Source organism: Cavia porcellus, unplaced genomic scaffold (genome assembly GCF_034190915.1).
Source record: "Cavia porcellus strain 051 isolate PalLab524CR breed Dunkin Hartley unplaced genomic scaffold, mCavPor4.1 scaffold_9, whole genome shotgun sequence".
Taxonomy (NCBI): domain Eukaryota; kingdom Metazoa; phylum Chordata; class Mammalia; order Rodentia; family Caviidae; genus Cavia; species Cavia porcellus.
In genome coordinates, this window is record NW_026947492.1 from 23,189,932 (window position 1) to 23,208,967 (window position 19,036).

Sequence of the window (19,036 nt, forward strand, 5' to 3'; positions counted from 1 at the left end):
AATAAATATTTTGTGTATATGCTGAAAGAGTAAGAACACACGAAAGCCGAACAATTAAACAAGAAAATCTTTCAGTGTCTGTATTATATATCCTAAATGGAAATATTTCTTATCGTTACTAAATTTAAAACATCACCAAGGTACACCAAATTTTTAAACATCTAGGGCTCTACAGAACTGCTTAAAACCACTGCACACCAGTGGGATAACACAGCTTTAAAAACAGTACACTTCACTATAAATACAGAAAATCCATGAAAGACTTTCAATTAGGAAAATAAAACCATAAAAAACATTATTTGTTTTCTGAGGATGTTATTTTCTCTAAGAATGCTGAAACACAAAATCACTGTCTTCCACCACAAATTAACAAATGCTGCTGACATGCTTGAGTCTCCAAGAATAAAGGTGTTACCTCTAAAACTAGAAAAACTGATTTGTCAACCTATATATCTTAAACTAAAAAAGCTGAACTGGTCTTAAGATTAAAGGATTCATAACATGGAAAAAATGAAGTATCTCTAGACATGTACCCTTAAATCTTTAATAAAGAGGAAAAAAGTGTTCATTCGGTCTAGTTGGTAGGCTGTTCACTTAGCCCTCAGTTCAGCACTATAGGTAGTCAAGACCACTCCATCTCTGACACTGAACTTGACTTTACACACAGAAAAACAGTTCGCTATAATCACAAATTGAACCTACACAAGCCAGTGTTCCCTATACTGACTTCCACAAAGCTTCAGCAGTACTGCAGACATCAGACCTAAAGGTATTTTCATACTTTTTGTCTTTGCATTTTGAGACAGTCTTGCTATAGTTCATTCTGGCCTTAAACTCCGGCAATCCTCCTGCCTCTGACTTCTTGGTGCTGAAATTATAGGATTGCGCCACCACACACAGCCCAATACATTATTAACTATTTTAAAAACTACAATAGGAACAAATTCGAAAGCCACATAACATGCACAGTTTTACCTCACTGGAAACCACAACTGCATGAACTTGCATTATGATCAACTTGCAAAAATAGATAAATAAGAGGCCAAATAAGTCGAGTGTTTGCCTAGCATGTGCAAGGTCCTGGGTTCAAATCTTAATACTACACATGCCCACACAAAGGTAAATAATGTACAATGATTTATGAAATGAATATATACCAACAAGATACTACTTATTAGTAGAAATACTGAAGGTCCATCTAAGATTTCAAAAACACTAGGTGTTATTGCCAAAAACACTTAAAAGTTACTGGTTTAGTGCAGAGTTGACAATCTATCAGAACCAAGCAACTAAGTTACTGATGTTTAGCCTAGGGAGTAGCTGTTAACACAAAAGTGCACACACACACACACACACACACACACACACACACATACACTCTTGACAATCCTAAAAACCTCTTTTTATTTTACTGCAAAAAGTATAAATTACTTCAGAGTAACTCACCCTGTATTTTTTAAGGTACTGGGGATTGAACTCAGGGCCCTCACCCTGAACTACACCACCAGCTTTTTTTTTTCTGTTTCATTTTGAGACAGAGTCTCACCAAGCGGGCTAAGTTGCTCTGGCTGGGCTAGAACTTGCAATTCTCCAGTCTCAGGTATTTCAAATTGTTATTTTCAGTAGCAGAAAACACCTCGAACTGGATTAAGCTTAAAATAAACAGACTAAGGGGCTGGGGATTTAGCTCAGCGGCATAAGTGCTTGCCTTGTAAGCAGGCAGTAGTGAGTTCGATCCCTGGTACGGATAAAAAGAAAAAAACCACTAATTTTGTTAATTACCTCACAGTCAAGCACCTCAACTATAAAATTAAGTATGCAAATTGGTACTATGATTTTTGAAAGAACTGCTAAGACCATTCAGTTGATAAAGGAAGGCTTCTACAAATGGTACTGCAAAAACTAGATACACACATTTAAAAAATACAACTGAACCCTTACAAACAAAAATTAACTCAAAATGGATCAATGATCTAAATATAAGAACTGTAAGAGTTCAAAGCAAAATGTAGGGGGAAAACTTTGTAACCAACGATTTAGCAATGACTTCCTGAATATGATACTAAACAAGTTTGTACAGACAACAAAATAAAAAATAGGTATGCCATACTACATTAGAAGTAAAAATATTTATAGACCAAAAGACATTATGAAAAGAGTAAAAAAGCAACCCAAGGACTGAGATAAAACATTTGAAATCATTTATGTGATTAAGGGATTGATAACCTAGAGTATGTTTAAAAGTCTAAAAACTCAACTGAAAAAAATCTTTAACAGGCAAAGGACTTCCAGAGATAATATACAAATGCCAACAAAACTGGGGAGGTGGGATGCTCAACACTACTGTCACGAGGAAAATCAAATCACAAAACCTGAAAAATAGTAACTATTGGCACAGATATGAAAAACTGAAAACTTTGGAAGTGTACGACTGTCAAAAAAAGTTTTACAAAAAAGCAATGACCACATGATGCAGCAAGGGCACATCTGCATATGCACCCCAGAAAACTAAGACAAGGTCTTGAAGATATACTTGCAATCCATGTTCACAGCTGCACTATTTAAAATGGCCAAGCAGATGCAGCCCAGTATCCACTGAAGAGAAATGAACAAAGATAATATGTCCATACAGCAGAATACTGTGCATACAATGGGACATGTTCTTTCCTTAAAAAGGGAAAATATGTTGTCCCATGTTCAAACAAAGATGAAATTTGATTGAGGACATTATGCTAAGCAAAATAAGCCCATCATAAAATAACAAACATAGTCAGATTCCACTGAGATGAGGTGCTTAAAGTACTCAAAAGTCATAGAAACGGAAATAGTGGTTACCAGGGTCTGAGAAAAGGAGAAATGGGAAGTTGCTCAATGGTCATAGAGTTTTAGTTCTACAAGAAAAAAAAAATCCTAAGATCTGTTACACAATAATGTGAACGTATTTAACATTACTGAACTATACACTTAAAAACGATTGACAGAAAAATTTATATTTTACAACAAAAAAAAAACTATTGTAAGCGGAGCACAATGGTGCACGTCTGTAATCCCAACACTTGGGAGGCTGAGGCAGGAGGATCACCGAAAGTTTGAGACCAGCCTGGGCCACAAAGTGAGCTCAAGGCCAGCCTGAACTACATAGTAAGACCCTGTCTTAAAAAGACCAAAAAAAAAAAAAATTGCAAGTAATTACTCCATGAGGAATTTTTTGTGATAATATACCAGGTAATATATATAAGGAGCATAGAACAGTTACTAATATCCTAACAATAATTAAATGCCAGCCAAGGGGCTGGGGATTTAGCTCAGCAGCATAAGCACCTGCCTTGCAAGCAGGCGGTTGTGAGTTTGATCCCCGGTACCAATATAAATAAATAAATAAATAAATCACATCTATAATCCCAACGTTCAAGAAGCTGACACAGGAAGATCACAAGTTTGGGTCCCCCCTGTGCAACTGACTGAGATCCTAAAAAAGATGGCTGTGAATAGAGGGTTCAGTGTGAAGGCTGTGGGTAGCAAAAACAACAATAATAAAAAATAAATGTTAAGAATAACAAATACTGATAACAGTAATGAGACAGCTCCCATTTAATGAAATTAAATCCTGAAATATGATGGTTCATTTAAAAAAAAATCTCTTCTCCCACAAGTAAAATAAGAGAGCTTAATAAGTATAGTAAGAAATAGGAAACCTCTAATGGTTCTTGACTACTTAGAATAACACTATGAAACGAGGTATATACGGCAATCTGGCCCAAAGGACAACAATCAAGCCTAACCAAGGTATCGCACCTAACTAGGGAAAGTGCTCCAGTGAAATTCTGGTGATGCTGTGGAACTCAAAATGGGAAAAAAATAAGAACTCATGTTAGAATGATGAATCACTGTTCCTTTCAATTCATGCTTTAACCACTAAACGTAAGTTTGCATAGGATACTAGTTACTAAGTCAATGCACAAAGGCCATATGTGTGCCTCACAATGGTTTTTTTCCTATCAAAGGTTATAATAAAAATAAATGTGTTTAGCCTAACCTTCACCATTCAGAAAGCCTTCACTATTTAATCTCTTGTCTCTCGAAGCAACACACTATTAAAACGGATAAATATGCTCTACTCTATCTAACCCCAAGTAAGGAGAAAAAGAGGCAGACAAATTGAGAATGTGAATGATGGAGGAAGAAGGAATTCTGAATCTCTTGTGCATTCCAGGACCTATAGCAACTTAAGAGCTCAAATGGGAGGTGAATACACTACTCTCTTTTCAGGAATATAAAGCTGGAACTGTGTACAATGGCATATCTCAGCAAGGTAGGACACTGAGGTAGAAGGGTTATAGCCTAAGCAACTCGCAGGGAGATGTAGCAAACTGTATCTTAAAAATAAAAAAGGGCCAGGAAAGTAATTTAGGCCCTGTGTTTACAGGGCATGAAGGCCCTGTGTTCAACCCTCAGAACATTTAAAAACATAACTCTGGCAAACACTCCCTTCCCAGACCAAATTAAATGTTTACAAATCACATTATTTACAAAGTAGAACTGAAAAAAACTTAAGATACTTTGAGGTCAAATAGACTCACATTTGAACCCTGGGTCAATCTACCAGTCCTGGGGTAAGCCTGAGCAACTGACCTCACTTTTCCAATACCTAGCTTTCTTTGATAAGAAGTTATTACTAAGGCCCTTGTACAGTTCAAATAAAAGGACATTTGTAAAGATTAATACAAATGAGCACTAACTAAAAAAGAAAAGCGAAACTCGGTGTTAGAACTTTCTATTTAGTTAAATAAACACGTATAGCAGGTTTTCTGGGCCTTAATGTAATTTAACCTTTTATAAATGACTCCAGAATGACCACTTCAGCCAAACATTACTTATAGTAATGACAAAATATAATGCTAATCAAGGAAAGCTATCGAAATGGTTAATATAGAATCAATTTCAAGACGCCAGGTCAATTGGTTACATCATGTAAGAATAATTGTTGTTAGCAGCAATTAAATGTTAGGTTGAATATTTAGGTCAAAAAAGTAATAATAAAAGAGTACATAATGGAAGCTAAAATAGAAATTTCTAAAAAAAATCTACTTAATTGCCTTCGAGCCCTAAATGAACTAGAAGTGATGAGTTCAAAAAAAGTACAAGAAATACAATTTGGGTTAGTAGAAGGAATATACCAAAATAACAACCAGAATTATCGAGTTCTGGTTTCAGCTGGCCTACTTGTGTCTGATACACAAGTCACCTAACCTGGATTTAGTTCCATATTAATAAGGACACAAAACCTACTTTGATACCTCAAACACTGTCAGGTAGGCCAAATCATGTTCACTTAAAATGTTCTAACGGCCTGCACAGTCACCATGCAGTAGTCTAGAGCAGGGCTTCCCACACTCCCAGTGCATGGCTAATCCCAAATATGAGTGTACTGGTACTGATGGAACCCAGATGGAACCAGCCTAGAAGTTCCTACCACTCTGTGTAAGGACTAAGGGATAGGTATTTCTAGCCCATCTGTACCATATTCAGAGCACTAGCTGGCAACCTAGTTTGAAAGCCTTAAAATGCCAGGTCTGATCTGAGGAATTAAGAAGTATTTTCCCCAATCACTAACTGACCCTGACAAACAAGATCAGATCAAATTTGACTAGACTGTAACGATCCTGTTCTCAACCTAAGCAACAGGGCCCTTTGCTCTGGCCTCAAGTTTTGGAAGGCCATGTGCTAGCCACCCTCTGGCCACATCCCATCCTCAGATCAGCTACCCTCAGGGGTAGCTGAGGGTAGATACAAAAAATCAAAGCACAGGTAAGTGAGCCGAAGTAATAAGCATGAAATGTGGGCATGAGGACAATGCGAGGTAGACACTGAAGTGTTAGTTTGGGCAAGATACAGATCACTACAGCCTTAGGGGAAACGTTTCAGTGGGGCTGCAGGTAACTCAGTGAAAGAGTTTGCCTAGAATGTGAGGCCCTGGGTTCTATCCACCACAGCACAAAAATTAACAAACAAACCAACAAAAAAATTTCAGCAAGTGACAGAAAAAAGTTCAAGTGGATCAGGTTAAAGAATCAGTGGTGGGGAAATAAAGACAGTTCTTGTAAATAACTCATGAAAATTTCTGCTTCAAAAGAAATTCGGCAGCCTGCATGCCCTCATCTTGACCAGCACCCCAGAATTTCTCACCCCTTCCCAGGGTCTGTTTGGGCTCTTCCCACGGGCTGGCTCTCCCAAGGGCACAAAACCCACCACCGTTATGGACTCCTTGGTCCACATGTGGGTCACAGAGCTGCTGTCAAGGATGTGAAGGGTACGTGGACCAGAGTGTCCACAGCATACACATGTAAGGTTCCTAGTGCACGCGCCTGGAAAAGAGAAGAAGGTAGTCTGCCAGCAAAGGCTGGCTCTCTGCCCTTCACCAGGTTGCCAAGTGGAACTCAGAAGTCCAAATTCTTTGACTTTAACGTAGGTCAGTATGACATTTTATTTGTTACAGCAGGCAATAGGACAACTTTCTAAGTTAACTTGAAATAGAAGCTGTGAATTTTTAGACATACAGCATATGGACTTCCAGTTGCTCTCTCACTGTCCCAAAAATGTAAGGGACTGGCCTGGAAAAGCATCTAAAAACCCTGTCATGTGAGGAATAAGTGAAAAAATGAGTACATTCAGCTAAGAAACAGAAAAGGCTGGTGAGAAGATAAAGGAATCAGCCGTGCTTTCACATGGCAACTAAAAAGCTATCTTTTGAAAAATAAAGCAGATCTGTGTGGTGACAGAAATTCAGGGAGATGCATTCCAACTTAACAGAAGGAAATAATTTTTTTAACAGTAAGATCAGCAAGAGTTCATCTGTTATGTGATAAATCAGACATTAAACATACAAACAGAAGTAAGGTAGGTGACTGCCTCCTCAGGATAAGTGGAAGGAATTCTGACACTGGAGAAAGGTAAAGCCACATGCTCCCTGTAGACCTTTATAACCCGCAGCATTCAGCAGCCTCACTAAGAGGCAGTTCTGCATGCAGAGGTAAGTGGCTAGGAGAACTGGCAAAACAAAAGCTATCCCCTGCAGTCACCATTCTTCCTTAAAAGGCTCCTATCAGCTCTTTTTATTATCTGCCTCCCTATAAAAAAATGAAGGTGAGTTCCTCCATTCCACAAAGTCACTAAATTAAAGGCTGAAACAGTCTTGTTACAATGGATTTGTGTGTGTGTATGTGTATACCTTCTATGGAATCACAGTCTCTCTACTGCTTCCAGTAAGATCTTCTGACTTCTTACTGCTGAAAACTGTGTTCCACACCTATGACTCAGACACCCTCAGTCATCAAGTATTTATTAAGTAAGAATGTTTGGGATTCAGCAGTTACCTTAACAGGAAAGCCCCTCGCCCCCTGAGAAGCTTATAGGGGATCTGTAATAAATTGACCATACAAGTAAATAAATAACAAACTAGTATGAAAAAGACAAAAGGATATGATGCAAAAGTAAGAAATGAAAGTTCCAGGTTAGGGATTAACTCAGTGATACAGTGCCTGCCTGGCAATAAAAGCCCTTGAATCCAGTATGGTACAAAAAAAAAAAAATGGTTCATATACAGGTAATCACAAAGGCCTCCCTCCAAAAGAAAGTGGTCCTGTAAGACACAGAAGCACATTCTAAGTAAGAGGAACAGCAAACATATATCCCTATGTAGTATTTATCTTATTCAAGGAGGAAAAAGGAACATCAACTACATACCTAATAGGATGGCCAAAATCAAGAACAGATAGCATCAAATGCTGACAAGAATACAGAAAAACAGAAACCGTCTTCCTGTTGGAAGAGATACAAAATGGTATGGCCACTCAAGAAGGCAGTCTGGTGGTTTCTTGCAAAACTAAAGATAGCTTTACTGTATGATCCTAAAATCGTGCTGCTCCTTGGTATTTACTCAAGAGCACTGAAAACTTATGCCCACATACAACCTGCACATGGATGTTCATAGCACTTTATTCTAAATGACAAAGCTTAGAAAAAACCAACATGCCCTGCCAAGAGTGAATATACAGATAAACTATGAGTCATTTAGGGAAAAGAATATTATTCAGTACTAAAAGAGAAATGAGCACCAGCTAGGCATGGTAGCCCATTCCTTTAATCCCAAATATCTGGCAGACTGAGGCAGGAGATCTCAAGTTTCACACCATCCTGAACAACTGAATGAGGCCCTCTCTCAACATAAAATTAAAGCTCAGGGTGTAGCTTAGTGGTAAAGCACTTGCCCAGCATGTATGAGTGCTTAGATTCAATCCCCAATATCACCACCATCATAAGAAAAATGTTTTCAGTTTATTGAGTCACAAAGACAAGACATTAAGGAATCTCTAATGCATATTAGTAAATGAAAAGGCTACATTCTGTATGAGCCCAATTATATGATATTTTAGAAAAGGCAAAGCTAGGGAGACAGTAAAAAGATGTGTGGTTACCACAGCTTAAGAGGGAGGATGAACATAACTGAGCACAGAGGACTTTCACGGCAGGGAAACTGTCCTACATGACGTTGTAATGGTGACTACGTGCCATTATACATCTACCCAAAGCCACGGAATGCAAACGCCAGGAATGAATCCGAAAGTAAACTATGGACTCACTACAGACTGGAGGTGGTTAGGATGTGTCAGCATACAGCAAATACACCACTTTAGCAAGGGATGCTGACAATGGGTGACACGGGGTAGGGCAGAAGTATATGGGACATCTCTGCACATTTACTGTTTTAAGCCTTCAGCGGCCAGAATGATAGCTCTCTGGTTGCCTAAGCATGAACAAGTACCCTGAGTTCAATCTCCAGCACCCCTAAAAAATTATTTAATTAAAGTCTACAAAAAAAAAAAAAAAAGGAAAGAAGTTTTTGCGACTGCAGCCCAGTGAACAAAGGATGAAAACAGAAGATACAAGAAGCCAGGAGTCAGATCATGCACACAGATATCCTGGCCCATGTACTTCTTTGTTGCTGAAGGTTGCTCCGTACAGTGTAAGCTGCTTAGCACTGGACGTACAGCTTAAGCTCTGCCTACTGGATTGCCAGTAGGAACTCCTACCCCTCAACTTACCACAACCAAATGTGTCTCTAGTCGCTGCCCAAAAGTCCCCCTCTGGACTGTATCTCCCCTAGTAGATAACCACTGACACAGGGCCTCATAAGTAGCCAACATGAGGTCTTGCTTCCATAATAAAAATTTTTAAGGTTTAGTTTTAGTGTTAAGTGTAAAGGCCAGTAAGCAGGAGAAGGTTAAGCCTTGATTAATATCTAACACTATTTTGGCTCCTGTGATAGGAAGGGAAAAGACAAAGTAAAGATAGAGAAGTCTGCTGGCCGTTTTCCAAAAGAGCCACCAGCACAGCCCAAGTTTTTAACAGTGAAAAGAGACTGAGATGTAGTCAGGTCCAGTTTACACTCTGAAGGTAGAGCTTACTGGACTTAAAGCGAGAAAACTCAAAGGCAACTCCAGGTGTTCTGGCCTGCACACGCGGGTGGATAATGACACCACTTGCTGAGATGGTGAAAATTTGGGTGGAAGGTGGGTAAATGAAAGAACTCACAGTACTATTTTGTTCATGCTACCCATGAGGTACCTCTTAGATTCCAAAACGGAGGCATGGAGTCAAAAGCAAAATTCAGAACTACTAGGGAGGGATCTGAGCCTCACCCAGGAACATTCTAAATGTTCATGTGGGGTAAAGAGCAAGTAAAGATAAACTCATAAAGAAGGGTATAGAAAATAAAAACGCACAGGTAAGTGAGCAGGAGTAATATGCATGAAATGTGGACATGAGGTCAATACGAGGTAGACACTGAAGTGTTAGTTTGGGCAAGACACAGATCATTGCAGCCTTAGGGGAAACGTTTCAGTGGGGCTGCAGGTAACTCAGTGAAAGATTTGCCTAGAATGTGAGGCCCTGGGTTCTATTCACCCCAGCACAGAAATTAACAAACAAACCAACAAAAAAATTTCAGCAAGTGACAAAACAAAAGCTCAAGTGGATCAGGTTAAAGAATCAGTGGTAAGAAAATACAGAAACTGTAAACAACCTTTGAAAATTTCTGCTTCAAAAGAAATTAGACAGTAGCTAAAGGGATTTTAAAGTAGAGAAAAGGGTGGTTTAAGACAAGTGATTCACTCACTTAAGGTATCAGTAGCTCAAAATGGTTTTCTTCCCCTCTCTGAACCATCCAGCGAAAATGAGCAGCTACTCCAGGGTAGCAGGCAGCTCTCTGCTTCCCATTATCCAGGGAATCATCTTACTCATCATCTCACTGAGACACTGCCCTCTTCCACAGGGTTGAATAATATGTCCCGGCACTGTTTTACCCCACATTCTTGTCTGCAAAAAGGAAGCATGAGAAACTGGAAGGCAATTAGCTGCCTTTCTAAGACCATGACCTAGAAATACCAGGTCTGTTCACATCCCTTGAGCCAGAATGGAGTCGCTGGCCACAACCCCTGTAAGAGAAAAGTCAGGAACTGTCTCTCACTGGGCAGCCACATGTCCAGATAAAATCTGAGGGAAGCACTGGGAAATGGGCATTTGGTGAACAATTAGTTATCACGCCGCCAGGAACATAAGCCATGTGTGCCTAATGAAAGAGGTGATCTAGGAAACAGAATAGTAATTCAGTAAAGAAAACAACTGAGAGATAAAAGCCTCAAGAAGTTAAAAAGGAATGAAATCCAGGGCACGACTTTACTGCCTCAAGAACAGGGTCACTTTGGTGTCCTGTCACTTTTCAGAAGAAAAGTCCCTTGTACACATTCCTAGTTTTAAAGTATGTGTCCTTTCCCTTCTGCTAGTAAATCAGGCAGTTGCACAGAAAAAGTGTGAGAAATTGGCCTTGATGGAACAGTTCTCATCTGGGTTGCCTAACAACAAGTTGTTGCAAAATTGTCAAAGACAGAATGACCAAATTTCAGAGCTACTGGGAGCCTTCAAAGCTTACATATACTCAAAGTCACATCTTCCCCACCAGTACATCCCATGTCCTCAGACTGGCAGATCACCCCACTGTCTCCCTCTCTTATAATATCCTTTTTCCTGATACAGTTTATCTTCCATATCAAACAAACACCTCCTCAGGGTAGAGGCTCAGTGATACCTTCTTTCATACCTGTTTTCTATAGCATCTAGTGTTGGTACATGGTAGAAGACACAGATGTACTCAGCAGCTACTGATGAGCGATGTGGATTCCCTAAGGATTGCTATTAAATGTGAAGATCACTAGATAGAAAACAGGGATGAAGTACTGTCAGGATCTCTTTCAAGCAGGTTGACAGAAACTGGATAGGTACAAGTTCCCACTTCAAGAAGGGGAAAAAGCCAGGAACGGCGGCACATACCTGTGATCCTAGGGTCTCAGGAGGCTGAGATAAGAGGTTCTCTAGTTCAGGCCCAGCCTAAATAACTCACCAAGACTCCATCTTAAAAAATAAGTAAATAAATAAATAAAAATTTGCAGAACCACAGAATTTTGGAATGAGGGTAATGAAGGTGTAGCTCAGTGGTACAGCACTTGCCTATCATGTGCAATGCCCTCAGTTCTATTTCCTCTGAGGATTAAAAAAAAAATTTTTTTTTGGAGTAAAAGGGGCTCTGAGTGACATCCAGTCTGACCCCTCATTTTATATGTAAGGGATGTGATCTTCAGAGAGAAGAGCAACCTGTCCAAATTCATACTGTTTACACCAGACCCAACATAAATACCCAGGTCTTCTGGCTCAAGGTTCAAAAAACCCCATTCCCTTTTTAAAATTACCTTGCTGTTTTCCTTTGCATTTAATATTCTGAATGACTACTGTGCTTCACACATTCTTCAAAACCACTGACAATACTACTCCTCTAAAAGTCCCTTGACCACACAGCTTTACAACTACTGTTTCCTTCCTACACATAGGGAAAAAGAATACAGTCAAAAGGCTTGCCCAAGATCACAAGGCTAAACTCCAAATGATACAAATTCTATTGTTTCAGGAGTAATAGGTGAAATGCCTATTTCAGATTTCCCTCTCAGAGCATGGTGCCTACAGCAACAACCTGAACACACAAATCCTAACATTTCCATGACAGGTGGGTCCCACATGCACTTCCTCTCAAAACTTTCCATTTCCATGTCTTCAACATTGATGGACTTAACAGTCGATTGCACTATAAAATAAGGTGGCAAACAGCTGTACAGCAAAAAATTCAATACCACTGAAAATTTTCGTTCATATCTTTTTCATGAGTAATTAAATCAATACTCATTTCTTACTTCCTTTTACCTATCCTAAAACAATCTCCTGTTAATACACGGAGGGTGTTTTCATGAAAGTATACTGCAAAATTGAAGTAACTTTACCAAATCTTACATTTTTACCTTGGGAAATATCCCTACCCAGTCTTCAGCTGTCCAGACAGGAAATCTCTGGTTTTATTTGTTGGTTTTTTAATCTTGAGATAAAGTAACACCCATCCTGAAATGGTTGTCTTCTGATCTCTCCTTTTGTGAGTGCCAAAAGTAGAGGTCTCCAGTCTTCCAAGGGCAGGGCTCTCGGCTGTGTGAAGGGTCCTCTATCTCTGCGCTCTACCAAGGACAGCGTGGGAATTCACCACCCTTCCCTAGGCCATCTCCCTGCCTGTAAGCTTCAACCAGGCCACGAAACTGCCCAGCTGGTAGGACTGTGAGAGACATAATCACCCCAGTTCTGTTTTGTTTAACTCAGAACAATGGCCTTTTTATTTGCTCGTTCTTCCTTTGGGATTAATGTTAAATAAACCAGCATTTGAAGTTGAGAAGCACCAAATTTCTCAACTGAAAGAAATTTAAACCAAATATTCAAAATAGTAACTTAATATCAAAGTCTCTTGATTGCAAACTACATTCTCCTATCATAAGGAAAAAAATAACTTTTATTAGTTGAGCCCTGAAGAGGATGTTATGAAGATGTTAGTGCAAATCGTAAGAAATTCTTGGAGTATAATATACACACAGAAAACATTATTTAACCCTGGCCTAATTAACACAGATTTTCACACACATCTTTCTCCAAAAAAAAAAAAATGTCAGTACTAAAATGGAAGTGACATTTAAATTCACCCTGCAAACAACATTACAAGAAAATTATCAAGAACTAGAATGAAATACTGTCTCTTTACTCTTCTGAATTACCTGAAGTATACATATAGGAAATTTTTCAAGTTGTCCCAATTACTAGCTGTTAATTAAATTAATGGTTTTAGTAAATGACCAAAATTCCATATCCAGTCATATGCCACTCATGAGAAAAAAATCTATAATCTGAGGTCAAAGGTAGTACACAATAGTCCAGGAATAGTGTTTTAGACTAGGATTGACAATCACCATCATGTGTCACATACTGAGTGCTTACTACAGTAGATGCCAGATACAGTAGTAAGCCTTGGCATGTGTGGTTTCCTTTAACCCTCACTATGACCTTCTAAGACAGATTCTACTGATATTCCCTGGTGAAGAGACTTAAAGCACAGCTTTAAATAAACGCAGGTGGCACTTGAACCTAAGCCGATCTGTCTGCAGAGTTTAAATGAGCACATTTCCATAGGTCATAACTTGTATAATGGTATGACAGGAGACCACACTTGTGTTAATTAACACCAAAAGAAAGTAAAGTCCTAAACCAAGAGCTGACAAACATTTTCTATCAAGGGCCAGATAATAAATCCTACAGACTTTGCATGCCACAGCATCTCTGTCAAGATCTCATTTTGTGGTATGCTAAAGAAGCCACAGATGACACATAACAAAGGAGCATGACTTGTCCACATAAAACTTTACTTAAGGACACTGACACTGCAATTTCACATAATTTGCACATGTCATGAAATACTACTCTCCTTTTGATCTTTTTCAACGACTTAAAATTTAAAATCATTCTCATCCATGGGCCACACAGACCTGTTTGCCAACCCAGCTCTAAATAATGTAAGCAAATACAAAATGTTTTTTATCACTCACAGTTCTAACTTGTAATCTATTTGAGGATTCTGAACTGATACTTTAAAGAAGCTCAGTCCCAGTAAGTTTGACTTGTCCTAAAATAACCGAAAATTCCAAAGAGAATACATAAGAATTTCCCTAAGAATGAGATAGTCACCAAATTTCGCAACTGGAAGAAAGCTAACACATTCTTATTTCTCATATACACAGTATTTATTTAAATTGCTGCTAAAACACTTCAACCAGTTTGCCAAAGGCTAGGGATGCAGCTCAGTGATAAGAGAACTTCTCTAGCATACAGGAGACCACGAGTTCCACACCCAGCATACAAGTAATGAATCATGCAGCTTTCCAGGCCAATATGCCACATTAAAAAGGTATATATTTAATACTAAATCAATCCTTAATAACAGTAATAGCTCACACTCCTGAGGGCAGTTTTACAAAGCATTTCTACATCCTTTCTACAATCTGATTCTTCGTAATTCTACCCATAAGACAACATGAGTATTCTCATCCCTATTGTCTAGACACAAAAACAGCTCTGAGATGTCAATAACATACCCAAAAAAGATGCAACATCACTCTTTTTAAGTGACAGAACCACAACCATAGACCAGCTTCATGTCTTGGCTGCCCCCTGAAAAATTCCACGGACATCACATTGCACATTCACAGGTTACACCCTAAACGTTATCAAAGATACTAGTCTCACTCTTTAAAATTATGACTATGCTTATTTCATTTCATTTTGTCATCGCAGTCTTGTGAAGAAAACAGCTGCTAGACCTTGACATTTATTAAGTGCATCTACAAGGCAGCATTGAATCTACATACACTATGAAAATAATACACTCAGGCAGCTTAGAAAGGAAACACACCGTTGAATAAGTCGTCCAAAAGAAACAACAATAAAAGCATCGCTGATGAAGCAACAAAATTTTTAAAAAAGAGAAAAAAAATAGAGATGAACGTATTGCCATTAAGGTTTCAGCCCAACTGCGGAAAAGCTTCTAGTGACTGGAAAATGATGTGGGGTTGGGAAAAGGAAATAAAAGAAACATAACTACTGCTGGAATTCAAACCAACATCAAAGGCTCTAATGACAGTTGAGCCTGCCTCGCTGGTTCTCTCCCTCAAAAACAAAATAGTTATATAATTGAAGGTTCTTAAACTACTGTTTCCTCTGTCCCTCCTATAGCTTTTCTCCCCCACTACTTCACCTAGTCCTCCCACCCCCACATGCAAGAGCCTAAGTAAAATAAGCTGCAGCCCTAGCTGGACAAGTCTCTGTCCAAAGTGCTGCTCTATTCCAGGGGCTGCTACAGGAGCCATGGTAAAAAGACAAGGGGCTGAAACACAGCTCCAACCTCACACGATCACAAATGCTCATCCCATGAAGCACCATCACATATGAACCCAATTTCAGGACAGAATCAGACATTCCAGAAAACAGAAATCACAACATCATGATACCTCGTTTTCACAAACCACCCAATGAAAAAGCAAGCACACCAGGGAACAGTTGAGGCTGTGTAGCAGCACCAATGACTGCTTCTATTTTCTTCACACTGGAGTCCCAAGAATAACTGTTGACAATGAGTTAAACTGCAATTCATTCAAAAAAGAGAAATACGTATATTAATGAAACCACAACCATCACTGCTCATAACAAATCTAATTACTGGCTCAAACTGGCACATTTTGTGGACTGTAAGAGCCACTGTCCTACAGCACCATTTGCTTTCTCTTTTCCAACAGAAATACAATGTTTACAGAAGCACCCAACGTAACAGAAAAGTCATTCCCATTCAGTCTCACTTAAAAGGTCTGTATCTGTGCCAAATAAAACTGAAAGAATGGAAAATAAAAGAGATGCTGACAACAATGCTTCCGTGCAGCTGCCCAGTATCCATGTAGCATCATGCAGTGCCCCGAACCTTTTAAAAGCTGATGGTAAGTCCGCAAGCAAAACAAAATTATAATTATCTAATCAACTGCGTCCCAAGCATCCTGCTGTGGGCCACTCCTTCTGTTACCCCTTCTTCTATCTTCACACTCCGAAGGTGAGGTTACTAAGGATCCAAAGGCAGACCAAAGCCAGGTCTTACTGTCCCAACAGTGTCTCGTGCGCTGTGTGTGGAAATGTTTAACATACCTATTTCCTCTGGTCAACAAAATGGGAAAGGCAGCATGCATGGGCTGCAGAGAAAATCACAGGGTGGGGGGCCTAAGTCACCCCTACCGTCCAACACATAGCAGCAACTCCAGCCAGCTGAAAGATCAGGGACAAACTCCACGGGAGTTCGGGAAGCAAGACGTCTTGCTCAGCTGCCCACGCTCACCGTGACCCAGCTCCCGCCGGCCCCCGTGAACTGCGCAGGACACGCAGGGGCTCTTGAGGGAGCACCCGAGTCCCTGGGCCGCCACCCGGCCCAGCCTGGGCAGTCGCGGCCGAGCCCCTCTTCAGGCCGGGGCGGGAAGCGCTGCCACAGGCCGGGAACCCTCGCCGCCGAGGCCACGGGCAAGCGCGGGAGGCGGCGAGACCCGAGCGGGCCCTCCAAGCACTGCGACCCGGGGCCCTGCCCCCGAGGAACATTCCTCCTGAGACAGAAGCCAGGCCCGCGCCTCCCCGTGGCGACGGCCCACGTCAGCGTCGCCCCCAGCCCCCCGCTCGCCTGCCAGCCCGCCCGCCTGCCCTCCCGCCGCGCCCCCGCCTTACCGAGCCCCGCGGCCCCGCCGCGCCGCCGCGGCGTCGCTGCGCCCCGCTCCGCGCTCCGTGTCTGCCCCGCGCGGGCCGGGCCCGCCGCCCTCCGTCCGTCGCCGCCGCCGCCGCCAACGCGAGCCTAGCGCCGGGCCAGCCCGGGCAGCCGCGGGGGCTCGGCCGGGCGACCCCCGCGCCAGCGCCTCATCCCGCCGCACCGCCCCGTCAGGCTCCGGGCGGGGGCGCCGCGCTCCGGGCCGCGGCCTCAGCTCCCCGCCTCCTCCGGCGCGCAGCGCGCTCGCCCTCCCGCGGCGCAGTGGGCCCCCGGGGCGCGGGTCCGCGGGCTCCAGAGCCCCTCACCCGCCGCCTTCGGGCCGCCCCCGCCCCGCTGGCCGGCGCGCACCGCCCTCCCTGCCTCCGCCTCCCGCGCTCCGCCTCCTCCTGCGCCCGCGACGCCCGCTGCGGGGAGAAGGGGCGCGCCGCCGCGGCCTCGGGCACGAGCACGTGTGAGGGGGCGGGCGGAGCGCGCGCGCCGCCGAGCGGCGGGGGCGCGCCCAGGCCTCGCCTGCTGTTGTCCCGGGAGCGCACGTGCGCTGCGGGAGGCGGTTCCTGGGGTGCGGGGCAAGCCAGGAAAAGGCTGGGACCTGGAAGCAGGGTGGAAACGCCGACCTGGGGGGCCACTTGCGGCCCCTAGCCGAGATCCTCGCCTTGTGCTATGGCGCAAAAATGAGAAACCTGCCGCCGCAGTGGCAGCCCTGGGAAGAGGCATGCCTTGGAGGCTAGACCGTGGTGCTCTGCACTCGGGACACAAAACTGTCACCGCGGGGGAGGGTAAAGGAGGGGGCGTTGCCGCAAGCCAAGGAGCTCCACTATCCTGCTTTCCCTCCTCCCTGTGCCTGTAGGTCCACAATCAACTCGCACAGCTTATTATTAGGCATGACGGGGGGGGGACTAAAAGTTCCTTCAGTTGGCTGCTTCATTTAGAGTTATGGACAGGAAAATTGAGAAGTGTCATATGCAGCGAGACTAAGGGAAAAGCAGGGGGGGGAGGACACCTTAAGGTGCGGGACTACGGCACGTAGGGATTGGGGAGGTGAGGGGTGCAGCTCCCAGGAAACCCCCTGCCTGCGGATAGCATTGCCCTTGCTTCCTTCCTTGCCCCTTTGTTCAGTCCCCAGAGGCTGCGAAGCATTTCAGCCTGCAGGGACTGTCAGTGTGGCAGAATGCAGAGAAACTTCTTGACATCGTACCTTTTTCGCTCTTATGTACGGTGTATGTACCTTTCAGTCCTTCTGACGCATTCCATGGCTAAATGTTGGGGCAGGAGGGTCGTTTAACCTGCGTAATTTGCTCTTATTCTTAGGGCCAACTACTGCATTACTAAGGTCACCGCAGTGATTTGGGTCCAGTCAGCATTTAGTCATTTCAGTGGGAGTCCTTAAATACAAAATGTGGCCTTGACTACAATTAGCAGAATTTCAGGGACTTACATTAACCCGGAGTTCATTGCATCCTAGAGAGAAACCAAAAAATAACCATGTACGACAATCCAATTCTCCAGCTTCGGTATAACCTAAATTTTTTTACAGACCTAACATTTTAGATGTTTTCTAGCACAGAACTAGGAAACTGGAGGCATGACATTTGCAGAGGCACAAACTGGTGGGAAAAATATAAAGAGGCCAACTTTCAGGAAATGCCTCTCAGCTTCCTGATGGACATGGATGCCCTTGGGATCCATAAGGTTCCATGAGACTCTAGAGAAACAGCTAATGAGACCTTCGCATAAGTAGTTTAAAAAGTATTCTTTTGTACACTGTACTAATACCATGGGGTTCACCTTTGGACCACAGAGCATCATCTTTACCAGAAATGGTCAGATACGGATTTAGTATCTTGTGTGTTTTAAGGGTTTGGTGAGCATTAAATGCAAATAGGATGAGATACAGAAAGGAAGGAGGAGAAAGCCACGTTAATACTAGAAGCAAGTTTTGCCCAAGGCCCTTATCTCTTGGCTACCGTCAGCTAAAAGCATGATATTCTGCCTGCTTTTTAGGAAGCCTGTAAAAATCCTGAAACGCAGCTGCAACCACTAAACATTAAATGCCTTGTGTTCAAGTGGTCGATGCGAGTAACATATTAAGGGGTTAGAGTTTATATAAGTTTTAGCTTCCCATGACTGTGACAAAATGCATAATGAATCAGCTTTTTAAAAAAATTTATTGTGACTCACGATCTCAGAGGTTTCAGTCCATGGTCTGGTGACTCACTGTTTTTGAGCCGGTGGTGAAGGATGGTATGCATGGTGAAGCAAAACTGCCCATCTTATGAG

General features: G+C 42.2%; 1 protein-coding gene across 2 annotated transcripts in view; it reads right to left on the reverse strand.

Moving 5' to 3' along the window:
* Arhgap32 (Rho GTPase activating protein 32) overlaps positions 1 to 19,036 on the reverse strand; it is a 291,311-nt gene that overhangs the window by 260,091 nt on the left and 12,184 nt on the right. The window contains exon 1 of one of the 2 annotated variants that reach the window (XM_063256064.1): positions 16,723 to 16,832. The exons of the other annotated variant lie outside the window; for it this stretch is intronic. The gene's annotated coding sequence lies outside the window, so the exon portion shown is untranslated. Of the gene's footprint in view, positions 1 to 16,722; positions 16,833 to 19,036 lie in introns of those variants that run through there. 2 annotated transcript variants of the gene reach the window in all.